General features: G+C 44.8%; 1 protein-coding gene across 5 annotated transcripts in view; it reads right to left on the bottom strand.

Annotated features, from left to right (window-relative positions):
• SMG6 (SMG6 nonsense mediated mRNA decay factor) overlaps nt 1-14236 on the bottom strand; it is a 236877-nt gene that overhangs the window by 142908 nt on the left and 79733 nt on the right. The gene's annotated exons all lie outside the window — the stretch shown is intronic.

Raw genomic sequence — 14236 nt, 5'->3', positions numbered from 1 at the left:
TCAAGCAATTCTCCTGCCTCAGCCTCCCAAGTAGCTGGGATAACAGGCACCTGCCACCACATTTAGCTTTTTTTTTCTTGAGATAAAGTTTCACTTTTGTTACCCAGGCTGGAGTGCAATGGTGCAATCTCGGCTCACCACAACCTCCACCTCCTGGGTTCAGGCAATTCTCCTGCCTCAGCCTCCTGAGTAGCTGGGATTACAGGCACACGCCACCATGCCCAGCTAATTTTTTTTTGTATCTTTAATAGAGACGGGGTTTCACCATTTTGACCAGGATGGTCTCGATCTCTTGACCTCGTGATTCACCCGCCTCGGCCTCCCAAAGTGCTGGGATTACAGGCTTGAGCCATTGCACCTGGCCATTTTTGTATTTTTAGTAGAGACGGGGTTTCACCATGTTGGCCAGGCTGGTCTTGAACTCCTGAGCTCAAGTGATCTACCCGCATTGGCCTCCCAAAGTGCTGGCATTATAGGCATGAGCCACCGTGCCTGGCCTCAAATTATTCTTTGACTTGAACTTGATATAACATATGTTTATTGAGAAGTTACAAGAAGCCACATACTATTTTAGATGTTCACAATATATCAGTGGATCAAACAGGCCAGAGATCTGTATTAGCAGGAAGCTTACATTCTTGCAGAATAGTAGAGGAAAAGAAATAATAAACACATGCACATTAAGTAAATTATCTAGTATTTAGAAAGTAAATCAAAGAATGGGAAGATAAAGAGTACAGGTTTGAAGTAGAATACAGCAGCGTTAAACAGGGTGGTTGGGGTAGGTCTCACGGAGGTAACATTAAGCAAAGCCTTACAGGAGACACCAGGCGGATGGCTGGACGCAGAACATTCCAAACAGATAAAAGGCTAATGCAAAGGGCCAAAGGCAGAAGAGTCCCCACCTTAGCAGAGCACCTGCAAGAAGGGTAGTGTGGCTGAAGCAGAGTAACCAAGCCAGGGGGAGAACAGCAGTGAACGAGGTCAGAGAGAACCAATGCAGGGGCAGGAGAAGAGGTCCATATATGAAGGCCTTGTCAATAACCTGACTTTTACACCAAGTGAAATGGGAAGTCAGTGAAGGATTGTGAATACAGCAGACTGTGTATGGAAAGGGAACAGGGGAGGTAAGGGGTGCAAAAGAGACCCCTTAGGAGTTTCAGCTGGGCGCGGTGGCTCACACCTGTAATCCCAGCACTTTGGGAGGCTGAGGTGGGCAGATCAGGTCAAAAGATGGAGACCATCCTGGCCAACATGGTGAAACCCCGTCTCTACTAAAAAAACACAAGAAAAAAAGTTAGATGGGCATGGTGGCATGCGCCTGTAGTCCCAGCTACTCCGGAGGCTGAGGCAGCAGAATTGCTTGAACCCGGGAGGTGGAGATTTCAGTAAGCCAAGATCACGCCACTGTACTCCAGCCTAGCGCCTGGCGACAGAGCAAGACTCTGTCTCAAAAAGAAAAAAAGAGAGAGAGACCACTTGGGAGTTTCAAGACTTTCTTTCCAAGTTTTAAAAAAAAGTTTTATCCACAAGGGGTATTCAAGCCATGTTTGCAAAGAGGGGTTTTCTCTTCTAATGAGGAATACTGAAGAATGTGTCAATGGCCTGCAATTGTATCCTTAGCAGGCATCTCAAAAATAATAATTACGAAACATTTTCCTCTGCTCATTGCCCTGACATGAGTTCTGGGCATCACCCTCTCTCAGGGGAGAGGTGAAAAGAGGTTATGTGGAACAGACAGTGATAACGGGATGACGTCACAGGTGTGCCTAAAGAAGTCCCCAGTGAGTTGGGCTCATAACCACTCTGCAGTGATTTACTCAACCCTGCCAACTCCAGCTGGAGAAGAGATGCAGAAAGCTGACACAGCCTAAAGCCCTGGGCAGGCATTATAAGATCTTTCCCCATCCAGTCCCTGCCAGCTCCTCCCCTCTTTCAACCACTGATCCTTGCCTCAGAAGCCAAAGTGTGAACAGCACGTGTCTGGATTTCAGAAACCTGCCCAGCAGTTGGAAATTCCCTGCAGCGTGTCAACTGCTGCATCTGTTGTTGGCACTTGGGGCAAGGGATCACACACGCATTTTCGGAACATAAGCTTCAAGATGTGCGTCTTACATTTGAAGAGGGGACTAAACAAGCCAGACCACCCCAATTACAGTAAATGCATTCCTAAATAAACAACAATCTGCCTTCTGAAAAGGAAACTGAGACACAAGCAAACTGAATGGCTCTAAGAATAGCAATAGTCAAGAACAAAAGCACAGAGAACCCTGACTAGTGGAAAGGATTTCATGGGCCAGAAGGGTTCACTAGATGCATAATGCGATGTCGCTGAAATTACAGAGTACTTTTTTCCAAACCTCTAACTCACATCTTTTTTCCAACAAGTGGCTCCTATCACTTCAGATGCAGCCTTTCCTCTCTGCTCCTTTGATCTTTCTTCCCCACCCAATTAGCTAAGTGGTATTCTACACAGTGACACCTCTTGGAAAAACGAAAAAATGTGAGCCCAATGACACCATTTGCCACAAGACTGAGCTGTAAATGGGCAGAAGGTGGAAAAGGAACAAATCTTTGGAAGAGTAAACTACATGCCCTTGCCACCCTGGATGTAGGCACCCAGTCACACTGTTCACAGGCATCATAGGCAGAGAAAAAAACAACAAAGTTTGAGTGAGTCTGATGGAACAAGGGAATCACAGCATTTCCTCTAGTAATATGGCAGACTGGATATCTAAATCCAATCTCCCAGTGAAACAGCTAATTATTCTGAAAAAAAAAAAAAAAAAAAAAAAGTGTGTTAAAAATCTTTCTGGAAAGCATTCGTGAGCTGTTAAAAGAAAATCCTTTGGTGAGAGACTGAGTAAAGATGAGAACCTAGATAGTAAGTGTGGCATTACAAACAGCCTTTATCCTAAGAACCCTTGCTACCTGATGAACTCGAGCTTTGGTTTCCAACGCTTCATGGACACAGCTAAGATCTTTATCATAAAGCTAGGATCCCACAAGGCTACACCCCAAATATACCATTTCAGATTATAGAGTCTCTAAAATGCCATGTTTAATATATTTTAAAGAAATAAAAGACAAGCTCTCAGGTATGTTTGGGAAATAAAAAATCATAAAGAAAATCAAAGCAGATTTCATATAAAAATATATATATGGAAATTAAAAATTTATTAACATTAAAAACATTGTCAATGGGGCATATTTAATGGAAGATTAGATAAGCTAAGGAAAGGTTAAATGAATTGAAAGACAGTTAAGGAAATTATTTGGAATGCAGCACAAAAATAAGGGAGTCAGAAAAGTCAAAGAAAGGTTTAAGTGACATCAAAAACTATGTCTGACATATGTCTCATCAGGGTCACAGAAGAAGAAGAGAAAGCACAGGGAGATGCAGTATTTTAAAAAAAGAACACTAAGAATTTTCCAAAACTGACAGAAAAACAAAAAAACTTCATAGGTTACATGAAGCCCAACAAATACCTAGAAGGAAACATTTTTAAAAATCCAAACCTAGACAAATCACCAAAACTGTGGAATTCTAAAGATTTTAAAAAGACCTAGAAAACACGTAGAGAGAAAAGATAGGGCCGGGCACAGTGGCTCATGCCTGTAATCCAAGCACTTTGGGAGGCCAAGGTGGGCGGATCACGAGGTCAGGAGTTCACGACCAGCCTGGCCAATATGGTGAAACCCCGTCTCTACTAAAAACTACCAAAAAATTAGCCAGGCATAGTGGCAGGTGCCTGTAATCCCAGGTACTCAGGAGGCTGAGGTAGGAGAATTGCTTGAACCTGGGCGGCAGAGGTTACAGTGAGCTGAGATCAATCACACCACTGCACTTCAGCCTGGGCAACAGAATGAGACTCTGTCTCAAAAAGAGAGTGAGAGAGAGAAAAAAATAGACTGCTTTCAAAAGAGAAGCAAAACCAATAGCTAACTATCAGCAACAGTGAAAGCCCAACTGAACAAAAGTAACTATTAGGCTAGAATTCATTACTGGAATAAGGGTAAAATAAAGCACTTTCAGACAAATTAAAAAAAAAAGAAAATTTGCTATTAAAAGAACCTCACTAAATACCTTCTAAATAACATAGTTCAGGCAGAAAGAAAATGATCCCAGATAGAGGGTCTGAAATGCAAAAATGAATATGACAGTAAATATACCAATGAGTTTAGGCTGGGTGTGGTGGCTCACACCTATAATCCCAGCACTTTGGGAGGCCCAGGTGGGTGGATCACTTAAGGTCAGGAGTTCAACCAACCTGATCAACATGGTGAACCCCGTTTCTACTAAAAATACCAAAAAAAAAAAAAAATTAGCTGGGTATGGTGGTGTGCCCTTGTAATCCCAGCTACTCAGGAGGCTGAGGCACGAGAATTGCCTGAACCTGGGAGGTGGAGGTTGCAGTGAGCCAAGATTGCACCACTGCACTCCAGCCTGGGTGACAGAGTAAGACTCTGTCTTATAAAATATAGGTTAGTTTAAACAAATATTTGCTGTCAAAATAATAATTAAAAAAAACAAACAGTCAGGGGCGGTGGCTCATGCCTATAATCCCAGCACTTTGGGAGGCTAAGGCTGATGGATCATGAGGTTAAGAGCTCAAGATCATCCTGCCCAACATGGTAAAACCCTGTCTCTACTAAAAATACAAAAATTAGCCGGGTGTGGTGGTGGGGGCCTGTAACCCAGTTACTCGGGAGGCTGAGGCAAGAGAATCACTTGAACCCGGGAGGCAGAGGTTGCGGTGAGCTGAGATCATGCCATTGCACTCCAGCCTGGGCAACAAGAGTGAATTCCCATCTAAAAAAGAAAAAAGCAAGTGGGACTGGGCTCACATCAGTAATTCCAGCACTTTGGGAGGCCAAGTGGTGGATCCCTGAGGTCAGGAGTTCAAGACCAGCCTGGACAACATGGTGAAACCCTATCTCTAAAAAATAAAAAAATTATCTGGGTGTGGTGGCATGCACCTGTAGTCCCAGCCACTCAGGAGGCTGAGGCAGGAGAATCGCTTGAACCCAGAAGGTGGAGGTTGCAGTGAGGTGAGCGGAGATCACGCCACTATACTCCAGCCTGTGTGGCAAAGTGAGACTCCGTCTCAAAGAAAAAGCAAGTGGATAAAAGAAATACAAATGGCAAATAATCACATGAAAAGTCACTCATCGTTAGTTATTAGAGAAACACAAATCAAAATGAAATAGCACTACACATTCACTAGAGTAACTAAAATTTTTTTAAAATCACAATGCCAAATGCTGACAAGGATGTAAAGAAAGTGGAACTCTCATTGCTAGGGGGAATATAAAATGGTCCAACCACTCTAGAAAACAGTTTAGCAGCTTCTTACAGAAAGATACACTTGCCATATGATCCAGCCAAGTCCATTCCTAGGTGCTTACACAGTAGAAATGAAAACATGTCCACAAAATACCTGCATATAAATGTTCATGGCAGCTTTATTCATAACAGCCAAAAACTAGAAACAACCCAAATGTTCATCAACAAGTAACTGGATAAACAAAACTACAGAATATCCATACTCCTCAGTAATAAAAAGGAGTGAAATGCTGACACATGTAACAATATGAATAAACCTAAAAATGATTATGCTGAGCTAAAGAGGTCAGACATTAGTCAGACACAAAGAGTACACACTCTTAGGATTCCATTTATATGAAACTCTAGAAAAGACAAATCTAAGATATACTGACAGAAAGCAGATAAGCTGTTGCCTAGGGCAAGGGGTGGCATGGGAATCAACTGGTATGGGCACAAAGAGAACTTCTGGGGCTAATGGAAATGTTCTCTGTCGTGATTGTGATGAAGAGTTACTGGGCATGTAAATTCATCAAAGTGACTGAAGTGCATGCTTAAAATGGGTGTATTTTATTGTATGTAAACTTTACTTCAATAAAATTCATGTTAAAAAATAGGATGATGTATATAAATCCCAATGTACCACTAACTGCAGTAACTATCAACAGACTCAATGCTTGCAATAGTGCCAAAGAGAAAACAACTGAAATACCTATTAGCAGAAGAATGGATAAACTAAAGTGAGTGAAATGTAGTACTACAGCAATGAAAATGAATGAAAGACAATCACACACATCGACATGGACAGAACTCACAAACATATGGAACAAAATAAACCAGAGAGAAAAGAATGTAGTAGTATGATGAACACAATTCCATTTATATGCAAGCAAAACAAAATTACACGCTTTGTTTCATTTTGATTTTTTGTCACTCAGGCTAGAGTACAGTAAGCGTGATCGCAGCTAATCGTAACCTCCACCTCCTGGGTTCAGTCAATTCTTGTGCCTCAGGCTCTTGAGTAGCTGGGATTACAGGCATGTCCCACCACACCTGGCTAATGTTTGTTTCTTTGTTTTTGAGACAGAGTCTCACTGTCACCCAGACTGGAGTGCAGTGGCTCACTGCAACCTCCGAGCTGCCTCCCCCACCCGCCCCCCAGGGTTCAAGTGATTCTCCTGCCTCAGCTTCCCAAGTAGATGGGATTACAGGCACCTGCCACCACACCTGGCTAATTTTTGCATTCTTGGTAGAGATGGGGTTTCACCATCTTGGCCAGGCTGGTCTTTAACTCCTGACCTCGTGATCCACCCACCTCAGTCTCCTAAACTGCTGGGAGTACAGATGTGAGCCCTTGTGTCTGGCCTAATTTTTGTATTTTTAGTGGAGATGAGATTTCCCCATCTTGACCATGCTGGTCTTGAACATGTGGCCTTAAGAGATCTGCCCGTGTCGGCCTCCCAAAGTGCTGGGATTAAAGGCTCAAGCCACCATGCCTGGCCCCAAATTATATTTTACACACACACACACACACACACACACACACACACTCTCTCTCTCTCTCTCTCTCTCTCTCTCTCTCTCTCTCTCTCTCTCTCTCAATGATAACACTACGAAGAAAAGCAAGGAAATGAATTTGCAGGTCAGGATGATAGTTACCTGTTGGGAAGGTAACTACAGCTATACAGAGATGAAGTACACAGGGAACATCTGAGGTACTAACAACATTCTACCTCTTAACCTGAGCTGTAGTTACACGTGCGTTTACTTTATCCTTCTTTCAAATGTTTTATGCTCTCATACTCTTTTCTGTATCAATGACATATCTACCCTCCCTGCAGGCTACATAGAAAGCACCATCTCTTCTTTTTTTTTTTGAGACAGAGTTTCGCTCTTGTTACCCAGGCTGGAGTGCAATGGCGCGATCTCGGCTCACCGCAATCTCCGCCTCCTGGGTTCAGGCAATTCTCCTGCCTCAGCCTCCCGAGCAGCTGGGATTACAGGCACGCACCACCGTGCCCAGCTAATTTTTTTGTAATTTTAGTAGAGACGGGGTTTCACCATGTTGACCAAGATGGTCTCGATCTGTTGACCTCGTGATCCACCCGCCTCGGCCTCCCAAAGTGCTGGGATTACAGGCTTGAGCCACCGCGCCCGGCCAGCACCATCTCTTCTAAAGAATAGCATGTGAAAAGCCTCTTATCTGAAACAAGAGGGATACTGGACTTGATGGTGAAAATAAGAAACAATGTTCCTTAAAAAAGCCTCCCCACCCCCTTTCTAAGAGACACTTAAAGACATCGGATACACTATGTATTCTAAATCAAGAGAAAGACTCAACACTTCTACCAACTAGTCACGAACTATGCTTTCCGCTTGGAGAGGGAGGTTTTCCTCTACCCATGACAAGAGTAAACATGAACCTCAGACAGCCTTGAGTTGCCCAAACCACAACCTTCTGCTAGCTTATTTATTATAGCCCCACCCAACTCTCGTGCCACTCAGGAGAATTCTGACTTACCCCTACTCTTTTACCTTTATTCTGGTACCTCTTCCTGTCTCCAATCAGATTTACAGATGACTTTCTTCATCCAAGAACACACTGCTCAGATTAGGGGAAAAATTCCTTGCACTGTCTAGCTGCCCAGAGAAGCTTTTATGTTTTCTGATATTAAAGGGTGGACACTTGATACCTGTGTATAATTGACTAGCTGTGCAGCCCTGTTTAACCCTTCTGACACATTTTTCCTCTTCTATAAAATAGGACACAAAATACTGTCCCGCCTGTGTCACAGGGCTGATGAGAGAATCACAGGAAAACACGCATATAGTGACTATAAAGTGTCATCGTGTATTAGCACAGAGTCATCACTGTGGTTGTGATTACTGGTCACACCCTCTGAAAACTACAATTCTTCCTCAGATCGCCATTTACTTGGTCAGGGTCCAAAGTACAACACTTCCAACCCCCAACCATTCCCCCAGAACATACCTACTTTCTCTGTGAATTCAGCACACAGTACGTATCTGGCCTGAGCCCCACCCCCACACCCAAGCTATACATTTAGAAAACTTAAAAAGAGCTCTGAAAAGGGAACTGAAAGTCCTGCTGCCAGACTGGGCACGGTGGCTCACGCCTATAATCCCAGCACTTTGAGAGGCTGAGGCAGGCGGATTGTGTGAGGTCGGGAATTCGAGACCAGCCTGGCCAACATGGCAAAACCCTGTCTCTACTAAAATTACAAAAATTAGCCTGGTGTGGTGGCCCATGCCTGTAATCCCAGCTACTCGGGAAGCTGAAGCACTAGAATCCTTGAATCCGGGAGGCAGAGGTTGCAGTGAGTCGAGATTGCACCATTGCACTCCAGCCTGGGCCAGCCTGAGACTCTGTCTCAGAAAAAAGAAAAAAAAAAAAGTGCCCTGCTGCCAAATAATGTTTCTCCTTCAGAATAAGTCCATGCTGGGGATGAAACAAGAAAAAGAAAACCACATGCAATAAAATTGAGAAGCTCTAAAATGGCAACAGAAACGAAATATATAGCTCACATTAACCACTGGGCAACATGGTATATTGCATTTCTGCACTCTACACCAAAGCAGCCATGGACACCAAACCACTTGTCATCTTGGGCCAAAAACAGAACATTTCTTCAACTGATAATGGTAAGAGGCTTAATTTTATTGATTTGACAATTTTCTCATTTCTTTGGCTTTTCCCATTTCTCCTTCTCCAGCCTTGAGAAAATCAAGGACCCTGGAACCCAGAAGTGGAAAGACAGTTGGGTCCCTTGACACTCTCACTTCTTTAACTTCTTTTTCAGGGAACTACAGGAAGATCCACAGGCAGAGATTGCCGAGAGCAGTCTGCACCAATCGGCCTGTCGAGAGTTCTATCTCCCCCACAGGAAGAGAGGGCAGAGCTGAAGCACACCTCCTCCTCTGGCCTGCCTTCCAAAGCGTAACCTATTCTGACCTTTGAATCCACTTCTACTTTAAATCTACTTCTCACAAAACTCCTTGCTCAGGCTGGCTCTGTTCATTTACTCTAAACTGAGCCTCCTGAAGGTTGAGTGCCACTGATTACCTAGAGAAATCTACCCATGGCTCCTTGTAGAGAAAAAGCTCCAGGGTTTCTACCATACAGAAGGAGGAATGAGAGGGACAGTTTACACAGCTAACTCAAGCCTAACCCCTTGTGAAAGGTGGATTTCCTGTACAACTGTTCTGACAAGCAGAGTTAGGCACGTCATACATTCTGCTTGGGGAAGAGACTCACGACAGAAGTGAATCACCACAGGGGAGCAAGCTGCTCTTCTGAAGGTCTGTAAGACTGTTGCATGCTGGAAGACAAGGACATGTTGGTGGTGAAGGACATTCAACTAGAGTCACCTCACATCACAACAATGGCACGAAACATCCCCCACCTACATATTTAAGCTGTCAGTCCCATATAGACAGCTGCCACTTGCTCTCTAGCCTTCTGGAGACCCACCTGTGACACTCCCTCTACCTGTAACTCAAGATTACTAACATCATTAAAAGCAAGCATAAGGCTGGGTGCAGTGGCTCATGCCTGTAATCCCAGCACTTTGGGAGGCTGAGGCAGGCGGACCATGAAGTCAGGAGTTTGAGACCAGCCTGGCCAATGTGGTGAAACCCCGTCTCTACTAAAAATACAAAAATTAGTCAGGCGTGGTGGTGGGCACCTGTGATCCCAGCTACTCAGGAGACTAGGGCAAGAGAATTGCTTGAATCCAGGAGGCGGAGGTTGCAGTGAGCCAAGATTGCGCCAACACACTACAGCTTGGGCAACAGAACAAGACTTCGTCCCCACCCCCTAAAAAAGCAAGCATAAATGATAATGAAAGCAACGCCAGTCAGACTCTATCTCAATCCCAGCTCCCAAATATTCTGTAAGAGCAGGTGATACCAATGGCACATGCAAGAAGTGTCTCTTGGGTGCCCTCTTGCTGCCACCGGGGCCTCTCTGCACAGATGAAATCGATGTATATGCTATGAAACTGGTAGAGGAGAAGAGTAGAAAAAAGAGGGGGCCAGGGCACAGAAAAGGGAAGTTATTCCAGTGGTGACCAATGAGTAACATCCAGTGATTTATATGCAGTATAATCCAATAATACAGTAAAATAAAACAGTGTGTGCCTGAGATGGTTTTGATTCCAGAAATTATAAAACATTTTTGAAAAAGAGAGAACAAGAGGGGGAGAGAAAATGAAGGAAGGAAAAAAAACGGCCATATTGGAGCAAATTGGGCACAGATGGGGGATGCAATGGGGTTTCCGTGCTCCCCTACCACAATGCTGCTTCAATTTTTCCTCTTCAATGAACTAGAGTTTTATTTCCTTAAATGACAGAATTTTTTAAAAATTAAAATCCTTGGAGTACTTGTGGTTCAAATGAATAGGTCACCCTCCAGCATCACATCAACCAATTAGGTGACTACTGAAGTGTGAAATACTCAGGCACGTGGAGAAAGCCCTTCCTCCCTTCAGGCTCAGGAATGCCTTAGAGAGATTACCAGTGATGACATCACTCTGGGAACCACCTATCTGGACCTGGGCCAGGTAAGGAACACACTGCTCAGTGACAGCTGATCTTCCAGAACCATGGCCTTCCTCACCCATGCACACAGCAAATACTTACTGAGGGCCTAGTAAAATACCAAGCCCAATGCCAAGGCCCTCAAACGTCCCTTGTCCCATCCCTCAAATTTCTCTACCCCGACTACCTCAGTGTACAGTATTAGGATTCTGCATAGGGTCCATCTGAGAGGAGATAAAAGTCTCCACCAACACCCATGAACCCATGAGTTTTAAGATCACTGCTGAAACTGGAAAGTTTAGTTGGCTAAATAATGTGGCATTACTTATTTCCCCCTATACGAAGGGGGGCAAATCTGGTCTCACATTCTCTGTCTCCATGAGCGGAGTTGGCTCCTGGGAAAACCATAACCTAGGAAAAGGGAAAGAGGTCGTTCGTTCTCTCACAACCGTCTAAAACTTTTCCTTTCATTTTGCCTTCTGCAGTGTCCAAAGCTTTTATACACATTTGAAAAGTAATCATGCTAAAATGTTAGAACAATATGATTTCCATCCTGGATTACTGATATTGTGAAAAGAAGATAGTTACTCAAGGGTAGCACTGAACACACAAAAAATGAATGATTCATGATAGCATTAGAGGCATCAGCAAAGGACACACTTTTAAAGAAAGGACTCTGCTCCCCTGTGGATCTCCAAATCATAGTGCACATCTACAGGGAAGACTCAGGTAGGGACTGCGAGGATCTAAACTGCCCGGTGGGCCATAAGATCACTTCCTCACTTCCTCTTCAGGCTGGAATGCTCCTTTTCCACAGAGTCCAGAAACTGACATATGCAAACACCCACCCAGAAGGACATGTCCAGGAAGGAATAGAAAGAAAAATGATGGCCCAGATGTTCTGTAACTTGCAGTACCTGCCAATTCACCACAGACCCCAGCACCTGGGAGGGCAAGACAGCATTGGGCCCTTGCTTCCTGGTTTCAGGCAGCCAGGGTCCTGAGGGTGGGTGGCAACTCCAACAGCGTGCAGACTGGCCAGGGGAGGAACCTTCAGAAGGGCACTGGCTGACGGGACTTGGGGGTTGAACACACAGTGCTGATTTATCACTTCCTTACTCATAAAAATGTGATTCAAACTGCTGCTGATTAGTGAAGGATTTAAATCTTTACCCTCTCCCAGCCCCCTTCCTTCCCCACCCCCGGCACAGATGCTGCTACTCAGCCACAACACCCCCTTCTTGCCACTGTCCAGGCAAGCACAGCACAGCACAGGGGACCAAAGACGATGAGTCATGTGCTGGGAAATGGAAAAGTGCATCTTCCCACCAGCCAGCCCTGCTGAGTGCTCTGCTCGCCCCTCTCCCAATGGAAGCCCACACAATGGGGTCTGGATGGCCGCCTCGGCTGCACACTGGGTACTTGGCAGCACGTCCACAGAGCCTTCTGTCCTCACTCAGTGTTATATCCTTTGGCCTGGGCCGGTTTTCCTTGAAACACCCTTGGAGCCTCTGATCACCTCAACTCATACTCTTCTTGGCCCCAACTGCCTCATCAAGGTGACATCAAGGGTCAGGAAAAGGTAACGAAAAGTGGGGCCTCAAGTATACGCTTTATCTTTACATGTCTCTCCTGGCTAGAGGGTCCTCATTATGACCCACCATGGAAGAGTCCTAGAAGAAGAACCTTGGCCTCAAATGGAGGAACAACCTATTTCTTTCTCTGTACTCACCATCATACCTTTTACCCATATTTCCTTTTTTTATTTTTAATTCTTAATTTTTTTTTTTCTGAGATGGAGTCTCACTCTGCTACTCAGCCTGTAGTACAGTTTGCAATCTCGACTCACTGCAACCTCCACTTCCCAGGTTCAAGCAATTTTCCTGCCTCAGCCTCTCTGAGAAGCTGGGATTACAGGTGTCTACCACCATGCCCAGCTAATTTTTGTATTTTTAGTAGAGACAGGGTTTTGCCATGTTTGAGCTAAGCTGGTCTCAAACTCCTGACCTCAGGTGATACGCCTGCCTTGGCCTCCCAAAGTGCTAGCATTACAGGCATGAGCCACCATGCCCAGCCTACCCTTATTTTCTTAACCTTTACTTAACAACAGCTACAAGAAAAGGACTCACTGGTAGCCTCTTAAAAGGCCAAGGTGTTCCTTTCCATGGAACAGAAGCTGCTGAAAACAGATGCTTCCCAGGCAAGGACTGCAGGTCCTCTACATTCACACCTAAAGAAGCCACAGGTCATCTGATGCTGAAACAATGTCTTGGCGGGGGCTGCAGCTCTGTGACAGGCAGCTCACTGAACTCTGCAGCTTGTTTTTAGTGGGAGATAGGAAAATGAATAGGAGGGCACCTCGGGAGGGCCCATTTCCAGTCAAGTGGGCTCCTACGTGGTAGCAGAATGTCCCTCCCCTTTAGACCTCACAACCTCACCAGCATAGCACTTTACAAACTTCGTTTTCTTCTCCCCGGAAACCAGTGCTGCCACCTAGGACTTGATGCTTCCTCAGAGCCATTTACCCAAATAGCCATCTCAGGAATAATTAGTCAAGTTCAAAAAGGCATCTAAGCCCCCGCATCTTGCTTTCTGCTGGGAATTCTAAATGCTGTAGCAGGCAGCACAAGAGGAGGAAATTCTCTAGGAGTCAGATGTGACTGAGAACACGGACAGACTAGAAAAGAACCTTGCCTAATCCAGAAAAACCTACATTTCAAGGCCAAATGTGGCATCCTCACTCATCAGGAAAGAAACTCCCCCACCAAAAGCAAGTAAAGCATAACCCTTGAGTAAAAACGGGGAGGGAAAAAAATCAACTTCACAGTGAGAGAAAGTGCTAAGAAAAGGGGCAACAAGAGACCCAGCGGCGCTCCGTCAAGAAACACCAGATCTGTTTCACAGCAAGGTCTCTATGGGGCAATTCCCACTTCCTGGCGTTTCTTGCCCTGAGAGCAAATACTCTCTGTCAGTGTTCTGAAATGATTCCCTGGCAGCATGGACCAAATCACCCTTGCAAACAAACATAGAAAATCATGTCATCCCTATGCTACATAATTTCATCAATCATACCATAACATCCCTACCTATATGAAAAGAAGGGAAGGGATCCTGGTAACGTCCTTTGACCCTGACCTGGTCTCAGAGCATTTAAAACCCTGCCAATCTGCCCTTCTCCCCTCTACTGCCACACCCACCTGACCCTTATCAAAAAATCTGAATATGTTCAGAAAAACATTTGAGAATGCACACTGGTATACTAGCCAAATTCTGGGCCTGGTGGTTTTTGTGCTTCCAGATTTGAGTCACCAAAGCTCATGAATTCTCTGTTCTTACTCCCTGGCAGGCTCC

The sequence above is a fragment of the Callithrix jacchus genome, chromosome 5, assembly GCF_049354715.1.
Source record: "Callithrix jacchus isolate 240 chromosome 5, calJac240_pri, whole genome shotgun sequence".
Taxonomy (NCBI): domain Eukaryota; kingdom Metazoa; phylum Chordata; class Mammalia; order Primates; family Cebidae; genus Callithrix; species Callithrix jacchus.
This window is presented reverse-complemented; position numbering and strand designations above follow the sequence as displayed.